This window comes from Mustela nigripes, chromosome 15, assembly GCF_022355385.1.
Source record: "Mustela nigripes isolate SB6536 chromosome 15, MUSNIG.SB6536, whole genome shotgun sequence".
In the NCBI taxonomy this organism is placed as follows: Eukaryota; Metazoa; Chordata; class Mammalia; order Carnivora; family Mustelidae; genus Mustela; species Mustela nigripes.
The window spans coordinates 9763230-9775916 of NC_081571.1; positions in this window are offsets into that span (position 1 = coordinate 9763230).

Below are 12687 nucleotides of genomic sequence, written 5' to 3' on the forward strand. Positions count from 1 at the left end.
AATGTTCTGGAATTAGAGAGTGCTGATGGTCGCACAACTCTGTGAACACACTAGAGTTTAAAAGAACAACTTCTATGATTTGTGAATTTTCCCAACTTAGAGAATTAAAAAAACCAATTGGATTTCTATGCACTAGCCGTCAACTAAACAAGAAAATACAATATTGGGTGGCTCAGTTGGTTGAGCAATGACCTTCAGCTCAGGTCATGATCCTGGAGTCCTGGGATAGAGTCCTGCATTGGGCTCCCTGCTCAGCAGGGGTCTGCTTCTCCTTCTGCCCCTCTCCATGCTCCTCCCCCAGCTCATGCTCTCTCTCTCTCAATCCCTCTCTCTCTCAAATAAATAAATAAAATCTTTAAAATATATATATATTATTTACAATATCAGCAAAAACATCAAATACGTAAGAATAAATCTAACAAAAGCAAATTTTTTCTCTTTAGAGAAAACATTAAAAGGCATTGACACACTTATTTTATTTATTCATTTCAGCGATTTTTTTTAGGTTTATTTATTGTATCTAGAAAGAGTATGTGCAAGTGGGGGGAGGGGCAGAGGGGGAGAGCAGTAGACTCCCCTCTGAGCAGGGTGCCTGTCTTGGGTCTCCATCTCATGACCCTGGAATCACGACCTGAGCCGAAACCAGGAGTCGGACACTTAACCAGCTGAGTCACCCAGGCACCCCTCATATTAGCAATGTTTCTTAAAAGATTTTATATATTTATTTGACTGAGAAACATAGTGAGAGAGGGAACACAAGCAGGGGAAGTAGGAGAGAGAGAAGCAGGTTTCCCGCCAAGCAGGGAGTCCATGTGGGGCCCGATCCCAGGACCCTTGGATCATGACCTGAGCCGAAGGCAGACGCTGAACCACCGAGCCACCCAGGTGCCCCCATATTAGTGATTTTTAATGAAAGTTGAAGATTACTTTATTCATGCATCTTCTCCATCTTTTCTTCCTTATATTTTCTCTTTTCATTTCCTCTTGACGAGATTTGACTTCATGTTCAAGGATCTTTGGGGGGATCTCTGTCCGGTATTAGTCTAGTGTTAACACCCTTGCGAGGGGACACGCTGCACAGACAATGTGCCATTAGCCTTCTCCTGTTGCACCTGCTCCGTGTAGACGCTGGAGCTCTTTCAAGCCTGGACTATGTTACCAATTTGCTGACTTTTGTGCTGTCCTGCAAGAACTAGAATGACGTCATCCTTTCAGATGGGCATGGATTGAACACTGCGCTTCTGTTTCAGATGTTTGGGCAGAGGAGGGACATAATCTTGCTGCAAATGTGGGAAGGGGCATTAATAAAATGCCCTTTATGGTTCTTACACTAGTCAGAAGTCACAGAGGATTTGAACTTCATTTTGGCCACTGGTGCTTTAGTAGTGGTTGCAAAATGGAAGATTTGAGACGTAATTTAAAAGACCAAAATCAATGTAGAGAACGTGAAGTTCATGGATAACAGATATGGACATTGTGAATGCGATATCGTGAAGACGTCAGTTCTCTCTGAAGAATCTCCATGCAGTTGCAAGCCGAATCCCAGCGGGCTTCTTAAAGGAATTTAGCAAGTGGAATCTAAAATCTTACGTAAGGGTAAAGAACCAAGGACAGACAAAGAATTCCTGAAGAAAAAAAGCAGAGGGATTTTCATATTAAATCTAAAGTCTCATTATGCAGCTATCATTACAAGTGAAAAATGAAACTGGGTCTCCACCCGACACCAGGGGCAAAGTTCAGTCCTAATGGAAGAAAGGCTGTAATGTGAAAGACAAAACCTAAATATCAGATCATCCTCGTGGCATAGGCACAAGGAATAACTTCTTAAACAAGTTCCCCAAAGTACTAATTATAAATGAAAAATGCAACTCCTTTAAAATTAAGGACTCCATTCACCAAAAGACAACATAAAGGGAATTAAGACAATATACACGAAACGCATGGTGGTATCCTGCCGAGATTGGCTCCTGAAGCAGCAAAAAGATATTGCTGGGAAAACTGGTGGAATCCAAAGAAAGTCTAGAGTTTAATTAATAGTAGCAAATACCAATATTGGTTTCTTTGTTGTGCCCTTGGTGATATCGGATGTAAGCATTAGGGAAAACCAAGTGAAGAGTGGATGGTAAATCCCTGTACTATCTTTGCAACTTTGTAATTCGATATTATTCCAAAATAGAGAATTTATTCACAAGCTGAGAATTGCTTTTAAAATATATATAATCAATAAAGGATTAATTTTAGATAACAATAAAAGATCAATAAGAAATAATCATATAACCCAACAATAAAATCGGTGAAAGTCATGAACAAACATCGTTCAGAGGAAAAGGAAGTGGCAAATAAGAATGGTTGGGCCACTCAGCAAACAATGTAGAGATTCAGCAAGTCTTTTGTTAGGTTCATGCTCCAAGGTCACTCTTGCTCTTGCACCAAAATGCCAAGGAGCATCTGGGCGAATGTTCACAGCAGCACTGTTTGGAATAGACAAAAACTAGTGACAACTGAATTGCATCCATCACAGGGGAATGGATAAGTAAATCAAGATGAGATCACCCAATGGAATATTATGCAGCAGTGAAAACGGTGTCTATCCACCACATGCAAAAGGAAAGATGAATCTTAGAAGAAATATTGAATCAAAAAAGTCTCAGAAAAGCCAACATAGAGTACTATATTTTATGAAGTTTAAATCATTCAAAATTAGACTTCCTGTTATAAAACTAAACAAAAAACAAGGGGCTGATACCAAGAAAATTTAGGAGCCTGGTTTCCCCAGGGTTATGGATGGGGCAAGGGGTTGGAGTCAGAGTCAGGGAGGGACCCTCTTGTTCTTGGGCCTTGGTGACACTGGTGACCATCTTGGTGACCTTGATGACATTCTTGTTCTTAGGCCCAGTGGTGGGTTCACGGTGTTTGTTTTATTATGATGCCTCAATCTTATATGTGTTATTTTGTATCTTTTAAATGTTACAGAATCTTTAAAAATCGGGAGATAAGTTTTGTTGTTTTTTTTTTTTTTTAAGTGAGGGGCAGAACAGGTGTGTTTCCAAAATCTACAGAACTTTTTTTTTTTAACTCTAATCTTTTGAGAGGAAAATTGAATCCTTTAAGGTTTTCAAGAGACAATGGAAGCATCCACATGCTTTTTCAGCTGGAATTTATGCCAAAAATGGGGCAAGGCCTGCTGATCTTAGTTTGTCTAGATCTGAACCACTGGTTCAGATTGGTTTGTGGGTGGATTACACATGCTGACCGGCCCCACAGCAGACCTCCACCTCCAATGTTTGGTCTGTGCCGCCCCGCTGGGGCTCTGGGCCTTCCCGACAAATGGGCCATCCCTTCTCCTACCTGGCTCTGAGGGCTTTCCCTTGGCCCTGGAATAAAGCTCAATCCAGCTTCGGGCAAGGGTTCCCTTCTGTGGTCAAGCCCTCTCCAGCCCCAGGATGGGGTAGCCACACCCCCTCAGTTCTCCCTGAGACTTTGCCTGAAATCCCTTTGTCTTTGGAATGTGCCCAAGCCCTCTCCTCCCTGGGCTTTTCCACACTGTCTCCGGACTGTCTCCTGCCATTTGTTTTATGCCACTGTGTCCTACTGTCTTACACGGTCTCCTCAAAGAAAGGTTCTGTGAACACTGGACCCTGATAACCCATGGCAGCATGCGCCCGTGGGCTCCTCATGCCCCTGACAGTCCCAGGGGGAAAATACCAGTCTTGTTCATGGTGGGGACCCCAGCAGTGGATGATCAGTGTGTGCTGGATTAATTGCATTTATCGTTAGCATTCCATCCAGAATACAGAGGAGAAAGCAATCACGGTGTGTGGAGGGCGGGGGTGGAGGGCTTCCAGGAGGAAATGGTGTGGGATGTGGGGACCTGTCCGTGCCTTGCATCAGCTCCCAGTTACCAAGCTTTGGCCATGCTGCAGGCTGTCCTCCGTAGGTGGGCTCTATCCCCCTGCGGTGACAGTGGAGCTGGGGAGCAATGAGCTTTCTCTCCAGCCCCACTTCACTAGCTCTCTCTCTGGGATGCTGGAAGGTGGGAGCTGTCCTCTGCCACACATGCTCCATCTTTTCCTGGTTCTAGCACAAAGTCTCCATGTCCCAGGGGGTCTTCCAGTCAGGAAGAAGCTCTGTGTCGATCTGGAAGGCCCCTTGGCCACCTTGGGTTCCAGCAATGCTCTGTCATACCCGACCCAGAGAGAGACTTTCCCTTCTCAGCTCTCTCAGGCCTGGTGTGTCCACAACAGCAAGCTCCAGGGAGTAGAACCCATCTGGTTCAGAACTTTGTGTGCTCAGGAAGGAAAGGACTTACGTGCTTAGAAAGCACATGAACTTGGGAGCTCAGCATCTGTGAAAACCAGAGAAAGATCAGTTGTGGCAGGTACTTCAGGTATGATCTGCGTGAAATCCAGCAAGTCGTACATCTCTGGTCTGGGCACTTTTGTTTATCAATGTTATGTTTACTGTTTACATTTTTTAAAGGTTAGAAAAACATTATCGTCAATTGTTAATGCCCTTTCTAACTCGAAATATGTTTAAGAGGTTGGATCAGGGGTGGGGGTATGGTCTGGCTGAAAGTCCTAGGTTCACTGACAACGATGGCTGATGGGCTCCCCGGGTTGAGCCGGTGGCTGGCACCTTCCTCGCTCACTGCCCTGAGACACACCCCCGCTCGGGGAGGGGCACGCTCTCCAGTCAATGGCAAAAGCAAAGAGGTTTGGCATTTTTCTGTCGGGCCATGGAGCAGAGAAACAAAATGCAAACAGGGACCCAGAAGCCCTTTCCCACATGTCCTCCTCCATGATCTGCTCTTTAAAGTTTTGGAAAACATCCACTGTCAGGAAAATGAGTAAGGAGGTCCCTGCACATGGACCGCCTATCTGTTCATGCACCCTGGCACCACCAAGATGCACGTTGTCTCAGAACTCCCTCTAGTCTTTGGGACCATTTTCCTGCACACCACTGAGCTGAATCACCATGCTTAGGATGCTTTAAAATCAGAGAAGGACAGAGTATCAGAGCTGTGTGGTTCCTTGGAGATCACCTCTCTCCAAGTTCTCAATGGTTTGAGAAACCATCCTGAACCTCGCTATTCATCTCAAGCAGTGATGAGCTGCAGCCGGGTCCTACTTGCCCCAACCCTCCACTCTGCATTCGGGGACACAAACCGACAGCCTGCAGTGGGAGTATTTCCCCTTGGGCAGCAGCAGACACTCCCCATCAGGGCTGCTCCTAGCCGTGCCCCCCGCCAGGGTCTGGTTGTCAGCATCTCACTGACAAGTTGAGCTCCATGTGAGAGTCAGAAATCAATTACCCTTGGCAGCACACCCCTGGGATGACTCTCAGAACAAGGTTGTGAGGTAACATCTTGGTTTGCTTTTAAATCAAGGTGTGGCTCAGCACACTGTGCACACGGAGGGGTGTTCTTGGCCCGCTCGAAGGTCGTGTTCTCCCCGGTGTCCCTTTCAGCTAAGTAACAGAAGACGTGCTGGCTCAGAAGGGGAGGCTAATTTGCAGGATGTCACAAGAGACTCTTTGTTCACATGTGCTGGCACAGGCTGCGGACTCCCCAGAGCCCCAGGCCAGGGAGGGGAGCGTTGCTGTGGGGAGACAGCAAGGCAGACTCCCCAGGACGACCCAGCATCCCTGGAGCCCTTGTGGGGGTTGCTTATTGACCTTTGTCAGGAGGCCAAGCCGGTGACCCTCTACCAGGAGGAAATCCCTTTATGCTTTGGGCCACGAAGCGCTTTGGCTCATGGGATTCTTACACGGGACCTGTCAAGCAGGTGCCCTTACCGGGCAAGGAAACTGAGGCTGAGTGTAGGAGACAGCTGCCGCGGGTCACGTCCGGCTCCAGAGTCCCTTTTACCAGCTCTACCCCGTGTCCAGCCCAGCTGCCGCTTCTGCTCCTGTTCCCTCTTCAGTAGCGGCAATGCTTACCCCATGGGAGCAAGCCCAGTGCAGGGAAAGGAGGGGGGGTAGCCAGCTCTATGTGGGGCGGACAGGGATGCGAATGACCAGAATGGTGGCTGTCCCTCTGAAAGCCCAGCAATGCTCCCAGGACTGCAGCAGGCAACATAAGGGCTCTGACTGGAGGATAAAAACCCCATAAAGGAAGGAAGTGCACTTGGCTCCCTTCCCCTTATTCCTTTCTTTTTTTAATCATCTTAATTGGGATCACCCTTCCCCTAGGCCTCAGCACCCCATCTCTTATCTGTCAGTCCGTGTGGTGGGCGCAGTGAGGACGTGGAGACAATATCAGTTCAGGATCGGGAGACAGGAGATCTGGGAGACTCTGCCCAGCTCTGGGAAGTCACTCACCTCTCAACTCAAGGTTGGTCTCCACCTCCTACTCGGATGCCTCAGTGATCCACAACTCCCCACTCCCCTATCCTGCCTGCCCTCCCTCCCTGGGAAGCAGAACATCCAGCCCAAGGTTCCCTTACTATTAGCCAAGTTCCACTAATACAGGCAACTCCAGCCCACAAAGTGCAGAGCGACCCCACTGCAGGGACCATCAGTACAACACAATGCTCTGTAGCATCGAGCTATTCTCTTGTCCCTAAAATAGTCCCTGGTAACAGTGCTTGGAGCTGACTGCCAGAAGGGCCGCACAACAACAAACTCAGTCTTATACATGCTTTTCTCAGTCAATGCTACCCTCCTTCTAGAAAGAATGGGAGTTGGGAGGAGAAGCCTTTGCCTTTACCTTTGTGGATATGACCTTAAGCACAAATGGCGCTCCAACACTCTTTCCTCAAATATTCCCCACCAGAAACCCTTCTGCAAGCCCCAAATGCTACCCAAAGATCATAGACCATGAGGCTCGGTCCCTGACAACGTCTGCTCAGTCCCAGTGGCACCAGCCACTACCTCAGAGTTGGAAGGGTCCTCAGAGGCCACCTGGTCCAGGTTGCCCATAGTGGAGGACTGCTCCCTACATCCAGCTGGTCTCCACATGAAACTTTCCAGACATCCGGCTACACACCTGGAATTGTGAGGCATTCCCCTCACCCTGAGTCCCAGTCCGCCTCCCTGGGATTGCCGACAGGAACACCAGCTCAGCCCTCCAGAGACACATAGACTATGTCCGCTCTCATCCAGATCACAGCCTTGCAAATTTATGAAGACAGAGGGTGTGTCCCTGGGTTATTCCAGGGTAAACATCTACGGTTTCCTCAATCATACCTCAGGTGACAAGGCTCTCAGAGCTCCCTGCTGGACACGGTCCAGATCCCATAAGAGCTAGATGCCATGTGCCTAGAACAAGGGACCACGGGCCCCTCCCTCCCTTTCTGTAGACTCTGCTCCAGCGGGGTTCATATAGCTGAAAACTGCACAAGCAGCGAGTGATGCATGAATTCACGTGAGATCTGTGGCTGTCTAGAATTTCCAACATGACCCCTACCTTGTCTTTACTCAGTTAATTATTGGAACTGAAATGAGGCCATTTACCTTTTAAAAGCTTATCCTTTCCCTATCAGCTTATCTTTTTCTTGTCCCGATACTCGGTCATCTAACCTCTGAGGTCCCCCACATAGCTTTGTGCCGTTTTGACGTAATAAGTCACAGGGGGTTACCCCAAAAACGTTACCCCTCGGGATGTTAGACTCTTCTCAGTGGACCCTGAAGCCCTGAAAAGTAGTTAATATCACATCTTAACAGGGTAATGACATTCATTCCACATCTCAGAAAACTTTGGTTTTTTAAGATCACATTTGTCATGGAGATTGGGCTTGGGGGCCACATCATCCCCAGCTCAGACATGTGGGGAGCCGGGGTGGGGGTAGTTCTTACTAAAGTGTTTGTCCTGAACCTAATGTTCATTATGTGGGATGTCCATAATCATCCTTCACTAATTTTTCCAGAATCTTCTACTGGAGTCCTAGGTGCAATGTTTTATGCCACTCACTCTCTAGTGTATCATGGGTGAATGAAATAGTGATTGTGAACAGATGCATACGTCACGCCACCAGCAGACACAATTGTGCCTTCCACGGTGGAATTCCTGAGGGAGGAGAGGCTGAGAAGTCTCTGATGCGTCTTTCTTAGCATTACTTAAACTCTTTGCATCTTTCTCCTTCTTAGTTTTCTTTTAACCACCAGTGCCTTGACTAACCGATTTTTGGAATTTCTCCCAATGCCAACACCTTATAAAGATGCGGTCTGTGCCCATTCCCCTCCTCCCCTACCCCCAGAAGCAGGCAGTTTGAATTTGGTGGGGAAGGAGTCAAAACTAAATGTCCTGAGCTGAAGTGTCCCTCCAGGCCCTTCCCAGCTGTACAAGACCGGGCACGGAGGTAAGAGCAGGGCTGGGAAGTGGCAGCTAATGGGGGAAGAAGGGAGACACCCTCTCCGGAGACTGCTTCTCCCTCCGGGTGTCTTCAACAGGGAGGGGCTGCCTGGCCAGTGGGGGAGGTCCGCTGGGCAAGATACTTTGCTGAATTCTACATCCATGAAACGGGAAAGACAAAACTCGCTTTGCAGGGTTTGTTTGCTCTGGGCTGGTAGGCCAGACCCCACTTTTTTCCCTCCCCGCTTCCAGCTTAGTGTCCATAAGGGACACGCAAGCAGGTCGTCCGAATGTGTTTCTTCCTTGTCAAACGAGGAGATCTCTGGCAGTACCCAGTACCGGGTGCTAGCTGATTTACCTGAATTCTGTTTTCATCAGAGTAACATGCACACCGAGGTACAGTTCATCATTCGCTAAATAGTTCAGTGTTTATTTCAGAGAAACACCTTCTACACGGTGTGCATAAGAAAGGTTTGCATTGTATGAATTATTTTCCCATTTGAAACCCAGAATCTTGCTCAAATGGCTTTCCAACCCATATGGTACTGAAGTATCCTGTTTGTTCCATTAACTATTCACAGAGTCAACCGGGGAACCGTAGTTATTAATTTCAATGGAAAGCTAAAATGCAGTTCATTTTCTATAATTGCAGGCCCGCGGTCTAAAGAGCCAGCAAAAGCTTTTAATCTGAGGCATTTTTAGAGGAGTATGATCAGAATTACATTGAACATCTTTTGAAGGTACGTAATTATGAAAACCTCAATAACAGTGACATTCAAAGAGCCCTATAGCATAGATGCTAAACTGCGCAGTGAGCAAGCCGGGTTCGCGTCTTAGTTACTCTTGGAGAAATGCCCGCGGGGAAGGTCGACAATGTTTGCACACCTTGCTTTTCCAGTTTATTCAGGATATGCGAGCTCTCTGCACCACATGGATGGGGATATGGTGCATATCCCTTCCAAGCTGTAGGATGTTTGCCCCTCCAGAGAGCCTGCACGGGGCAGGGGACTGCAAACACCGGGCACAAGTGAGAGGGCGCTCCCTCCCGCCGCCAGAGGGCGTGAGAAGGCGACACAGTGAACCTAGGCTCCCTGGATAGCATTTGGCAAGCTCCGACCCCCCCCCACCACCACCACCCCCATTCTGATGCTGGGCTGCTCCAGTTGGCAGAAAAAGCTAACAGGTTCTTCCGATTGCTGCCTTCCTCCAGACTACTCAGAAGTCACAAGCTTTGGGTCAGGGCTGTCATTGCGTGGGTCGAAATCCCTGGACCTTTTCCTCCTCCTCCTCCTCCCTGGAAAGGAGAGGGACAGTGAGAGAGGGAAGGGGAATGACCCTGAACAGCTACCATGAGCCACCTCAGCCCCCTCCCCCGCAGGCAGCTTAAACATCATCACCACCATAACAGTAAGAAGTCTGGCAGAGCAGGCGCAGGAGAGATGTCCCTTTCATTCCAAACTAAAGTCTGTTTTACAGACACACCCGCCAGCCCACGCTGTTTAGCTCAGTAAGGGGAGCGCAGAGAAGAGGGACGCACATGAGCCTGTTTCAGGTCTGCAGGGACATCTTCATGGAGCGATGGTTAAAGTGTTGCAGAAACAGGGATGAGGGACATGGGCCATCAGGAAAGGTCACGGGAGGCAGTGACAATTTGAACTTGCTCTGGCAGAGAAGAGGTACAGGGTGCAGGGCTTCAGGGAAGGGCAGGAGCAAAGGGAGGAATGAGGACAAGTCCGGGGGTGGGGCAGGCAGGTGGGGTGAAGCCTCAGAGACAGGTGGGGACAGTGGGTGGTGGTTCCTGTAAGATGTAAGACAGACTGAGGAATCTACGTTCTATTCAGTCAGCCATGAGAAACCGGAAGTGGTTCCAGAGGGCGACATGGTCAGATGTCTGATCTGGGACGTCCACCCTGAGCCTTTGTTGTCACCACCGCTGGCTGGGTGAGAGGGGACAGTTTAACCACCGTGCTGCCGGAGAATTAGCGAAGCAAGCATGCATGGCCAACCGGTGCTCTGGCTCCCCCAACGGTCCCGGGGTTGGGGGGCACCTTGTCATTGTCTTTGAATGGTGGGAAGAATCCTAGAGCTCTGTTCACTTTCTCCTTACAAATAAAAACCTTGGCAGCAGTTCTTGCTGCCCACGGGTCTTGTCCCCGTGCTTTAATAAACCACCATTTTGCACCAAAAACAAACAAACAAATAAATAAATAAAATAAAATAAAAAAATAAATAAAAACCTTAAACTTTAACAAATCATTATAATACTGGCACGCTGCATGTCAAAGTCACATGTCAGGTGGTAGATGAGAAAAGCCATTACAAAAAGGTGATCCTCAAAGAAGGGTGTCCGGGGGAACCCTCACATCTCCATTCTTAATACGTTGTGACTTGTCGCAGTGTGTGTGTGCGTGTGTGTGTCTGGTGAAGGGGATTTTATTATTTAATGTTAAGTACATGGAACCTGAGAAAAACTGATAGATGGCTTTCAAAAGATCGCTACAAAGAAACTACAGATGGACAGGATTAGAACTGAACACACAAGTAGACACAAAGGGGCCGCTGAGACCTCTGATTTGCCCAGAAGAGTCCTCGTCAACCACCCGGCAAGGAAAGCAGGGAGGGCCTCAGCCCATTTGGCAGGCTCAGAACACCAGTGTTTATTTTAAAAAAGCCAACGAATCCGTCATTTGCAGAAAAAGGTGCTTTAACAGTAAGTGGAAGCACAATTCTCTTTCTTTCTTTCTTTCTTTGTTTACTTTTCCCCGAGAGAAAACATATGGGATAGCATTTTGCAAATGAGATGCTTGGAAATGTCTTTCCATTATGGCATTGTTGTTGTCGAAAAGGTTCGATTTGTAGTTGCAGCGTGTAGGTACTCTCCTGCATGCACCCTTCAGGTTGAAACAGACTTTTCTAATTACAAGGCAATCTCCCGCACAGTGTTTTGAAACCATTTGTCCAACAAGTAAAATTGCAAGAGCTTTTAATCACCATGAAAGATAGACAGACGTCAGAGGAGATGGAATTTCCCGTACCTGAACCAAAACAGCAAACTATAATTGGTGGATGGACGCGGAGGTGACACAGGGACGCGTGACAACCAAGTACCAGCACAAATGAGATTCTAGAACCACTTCTAGATACTGTATCACCAAATACAAAAATGAGGTTTATACAAAAAATGATGTTTAGCCAATCAGATTGCTTTCACTGAAACTTATTAATAAATACTTTGGCTCCGTCGGTGGAGCCTGTGCCTCTCCATCTGGGGGTTGTGAGTTTGAGCCTCACGCTGGGCATAGAGAGGACGTAAAAAAAAGTTAAATTAAAAAATAAATACATTAGAGAGAAAAAATTAATACTTTTAATAAACTAAAACTATGTCGGTATTTATTTAATATTTTTCTTCTATTTTCACATTTTCTCTTATAATCAATCTCTATATTAGTTGAATCATATGTGTAATTTATAGATTCATGTATAGGTATTGAGGGGCGAGTGCTCCTAATTCTTTATTGAGGGGTACACAATCTTAAAAGTTGGAAGACACCTCCCTTGATGCGGAAGCGTGGTTTGTGTCCCTTCTGATCTCTGCCCTGGTAGGCCCGCCCGATCCCCCAGGGCACGGCCACTCCTGTCCACCGCCCCCCTTCGCTCCTTGTGTTCTTGGTGGGGAGGATCCTGGGTGCCAGCCTGGGGTCAGACGGGAGGGCTCTCAGCTGGGGAGGCTCCTGGAAATCTTAGAATGCAGAGGGCTTTCCTGGGCACAAAGATGGACCGGGAAGAGGCGTGAAGCTGAGTGGGACACACAGGGCAGCGAGGCATGAGTCTGTGGTACCAGCCCTGCCTTCAGCCCATCAGAGAAAGATGGGCGGGGCCGGGGGGGAGCAGGTGCAGGAAGGGAGGAAGGCCGAGGCTGCAGGTGGGGCCCAAACCACGAGCTGCTCTCAGGGGGCTCGTCGCCCACGGAGGCTGAGCCCTGATCTCTACCGTCCCCGGGTCAGGGAACTTAGAGGCCTGAGAAACAGCAAAGTCCTGGTGCCTGGCCTCAAATTACCCAGAGAACTTTCACCCAGGTGAGAAGGTGTAGTAGGAAAAAAACAAACAAACAAACAAACATGCAAACAAACATGAAAAGAGAACAAAGCTCAGGGGGAACTAATGGGGGCCTTCCCTGGGGGTATGTTGGGGGGGTTCTGAGGAGCCCGAGATCTGGGGCAGGGCCGCTGGGGGAGGTGTAAGCGGAGCACTGGGGTAAAGTGAGCGGCCCCACAGGGCTGGTGTGGGGGGATCAGATATGACAGAGAAGAGAGAAGGATGGAAATGAAGGAACCAGAGGCTGCCCCGTTCCCCTGGGGGGGGGGAGTACGCGGTCAGACCTTTGAAATTCAGCCACG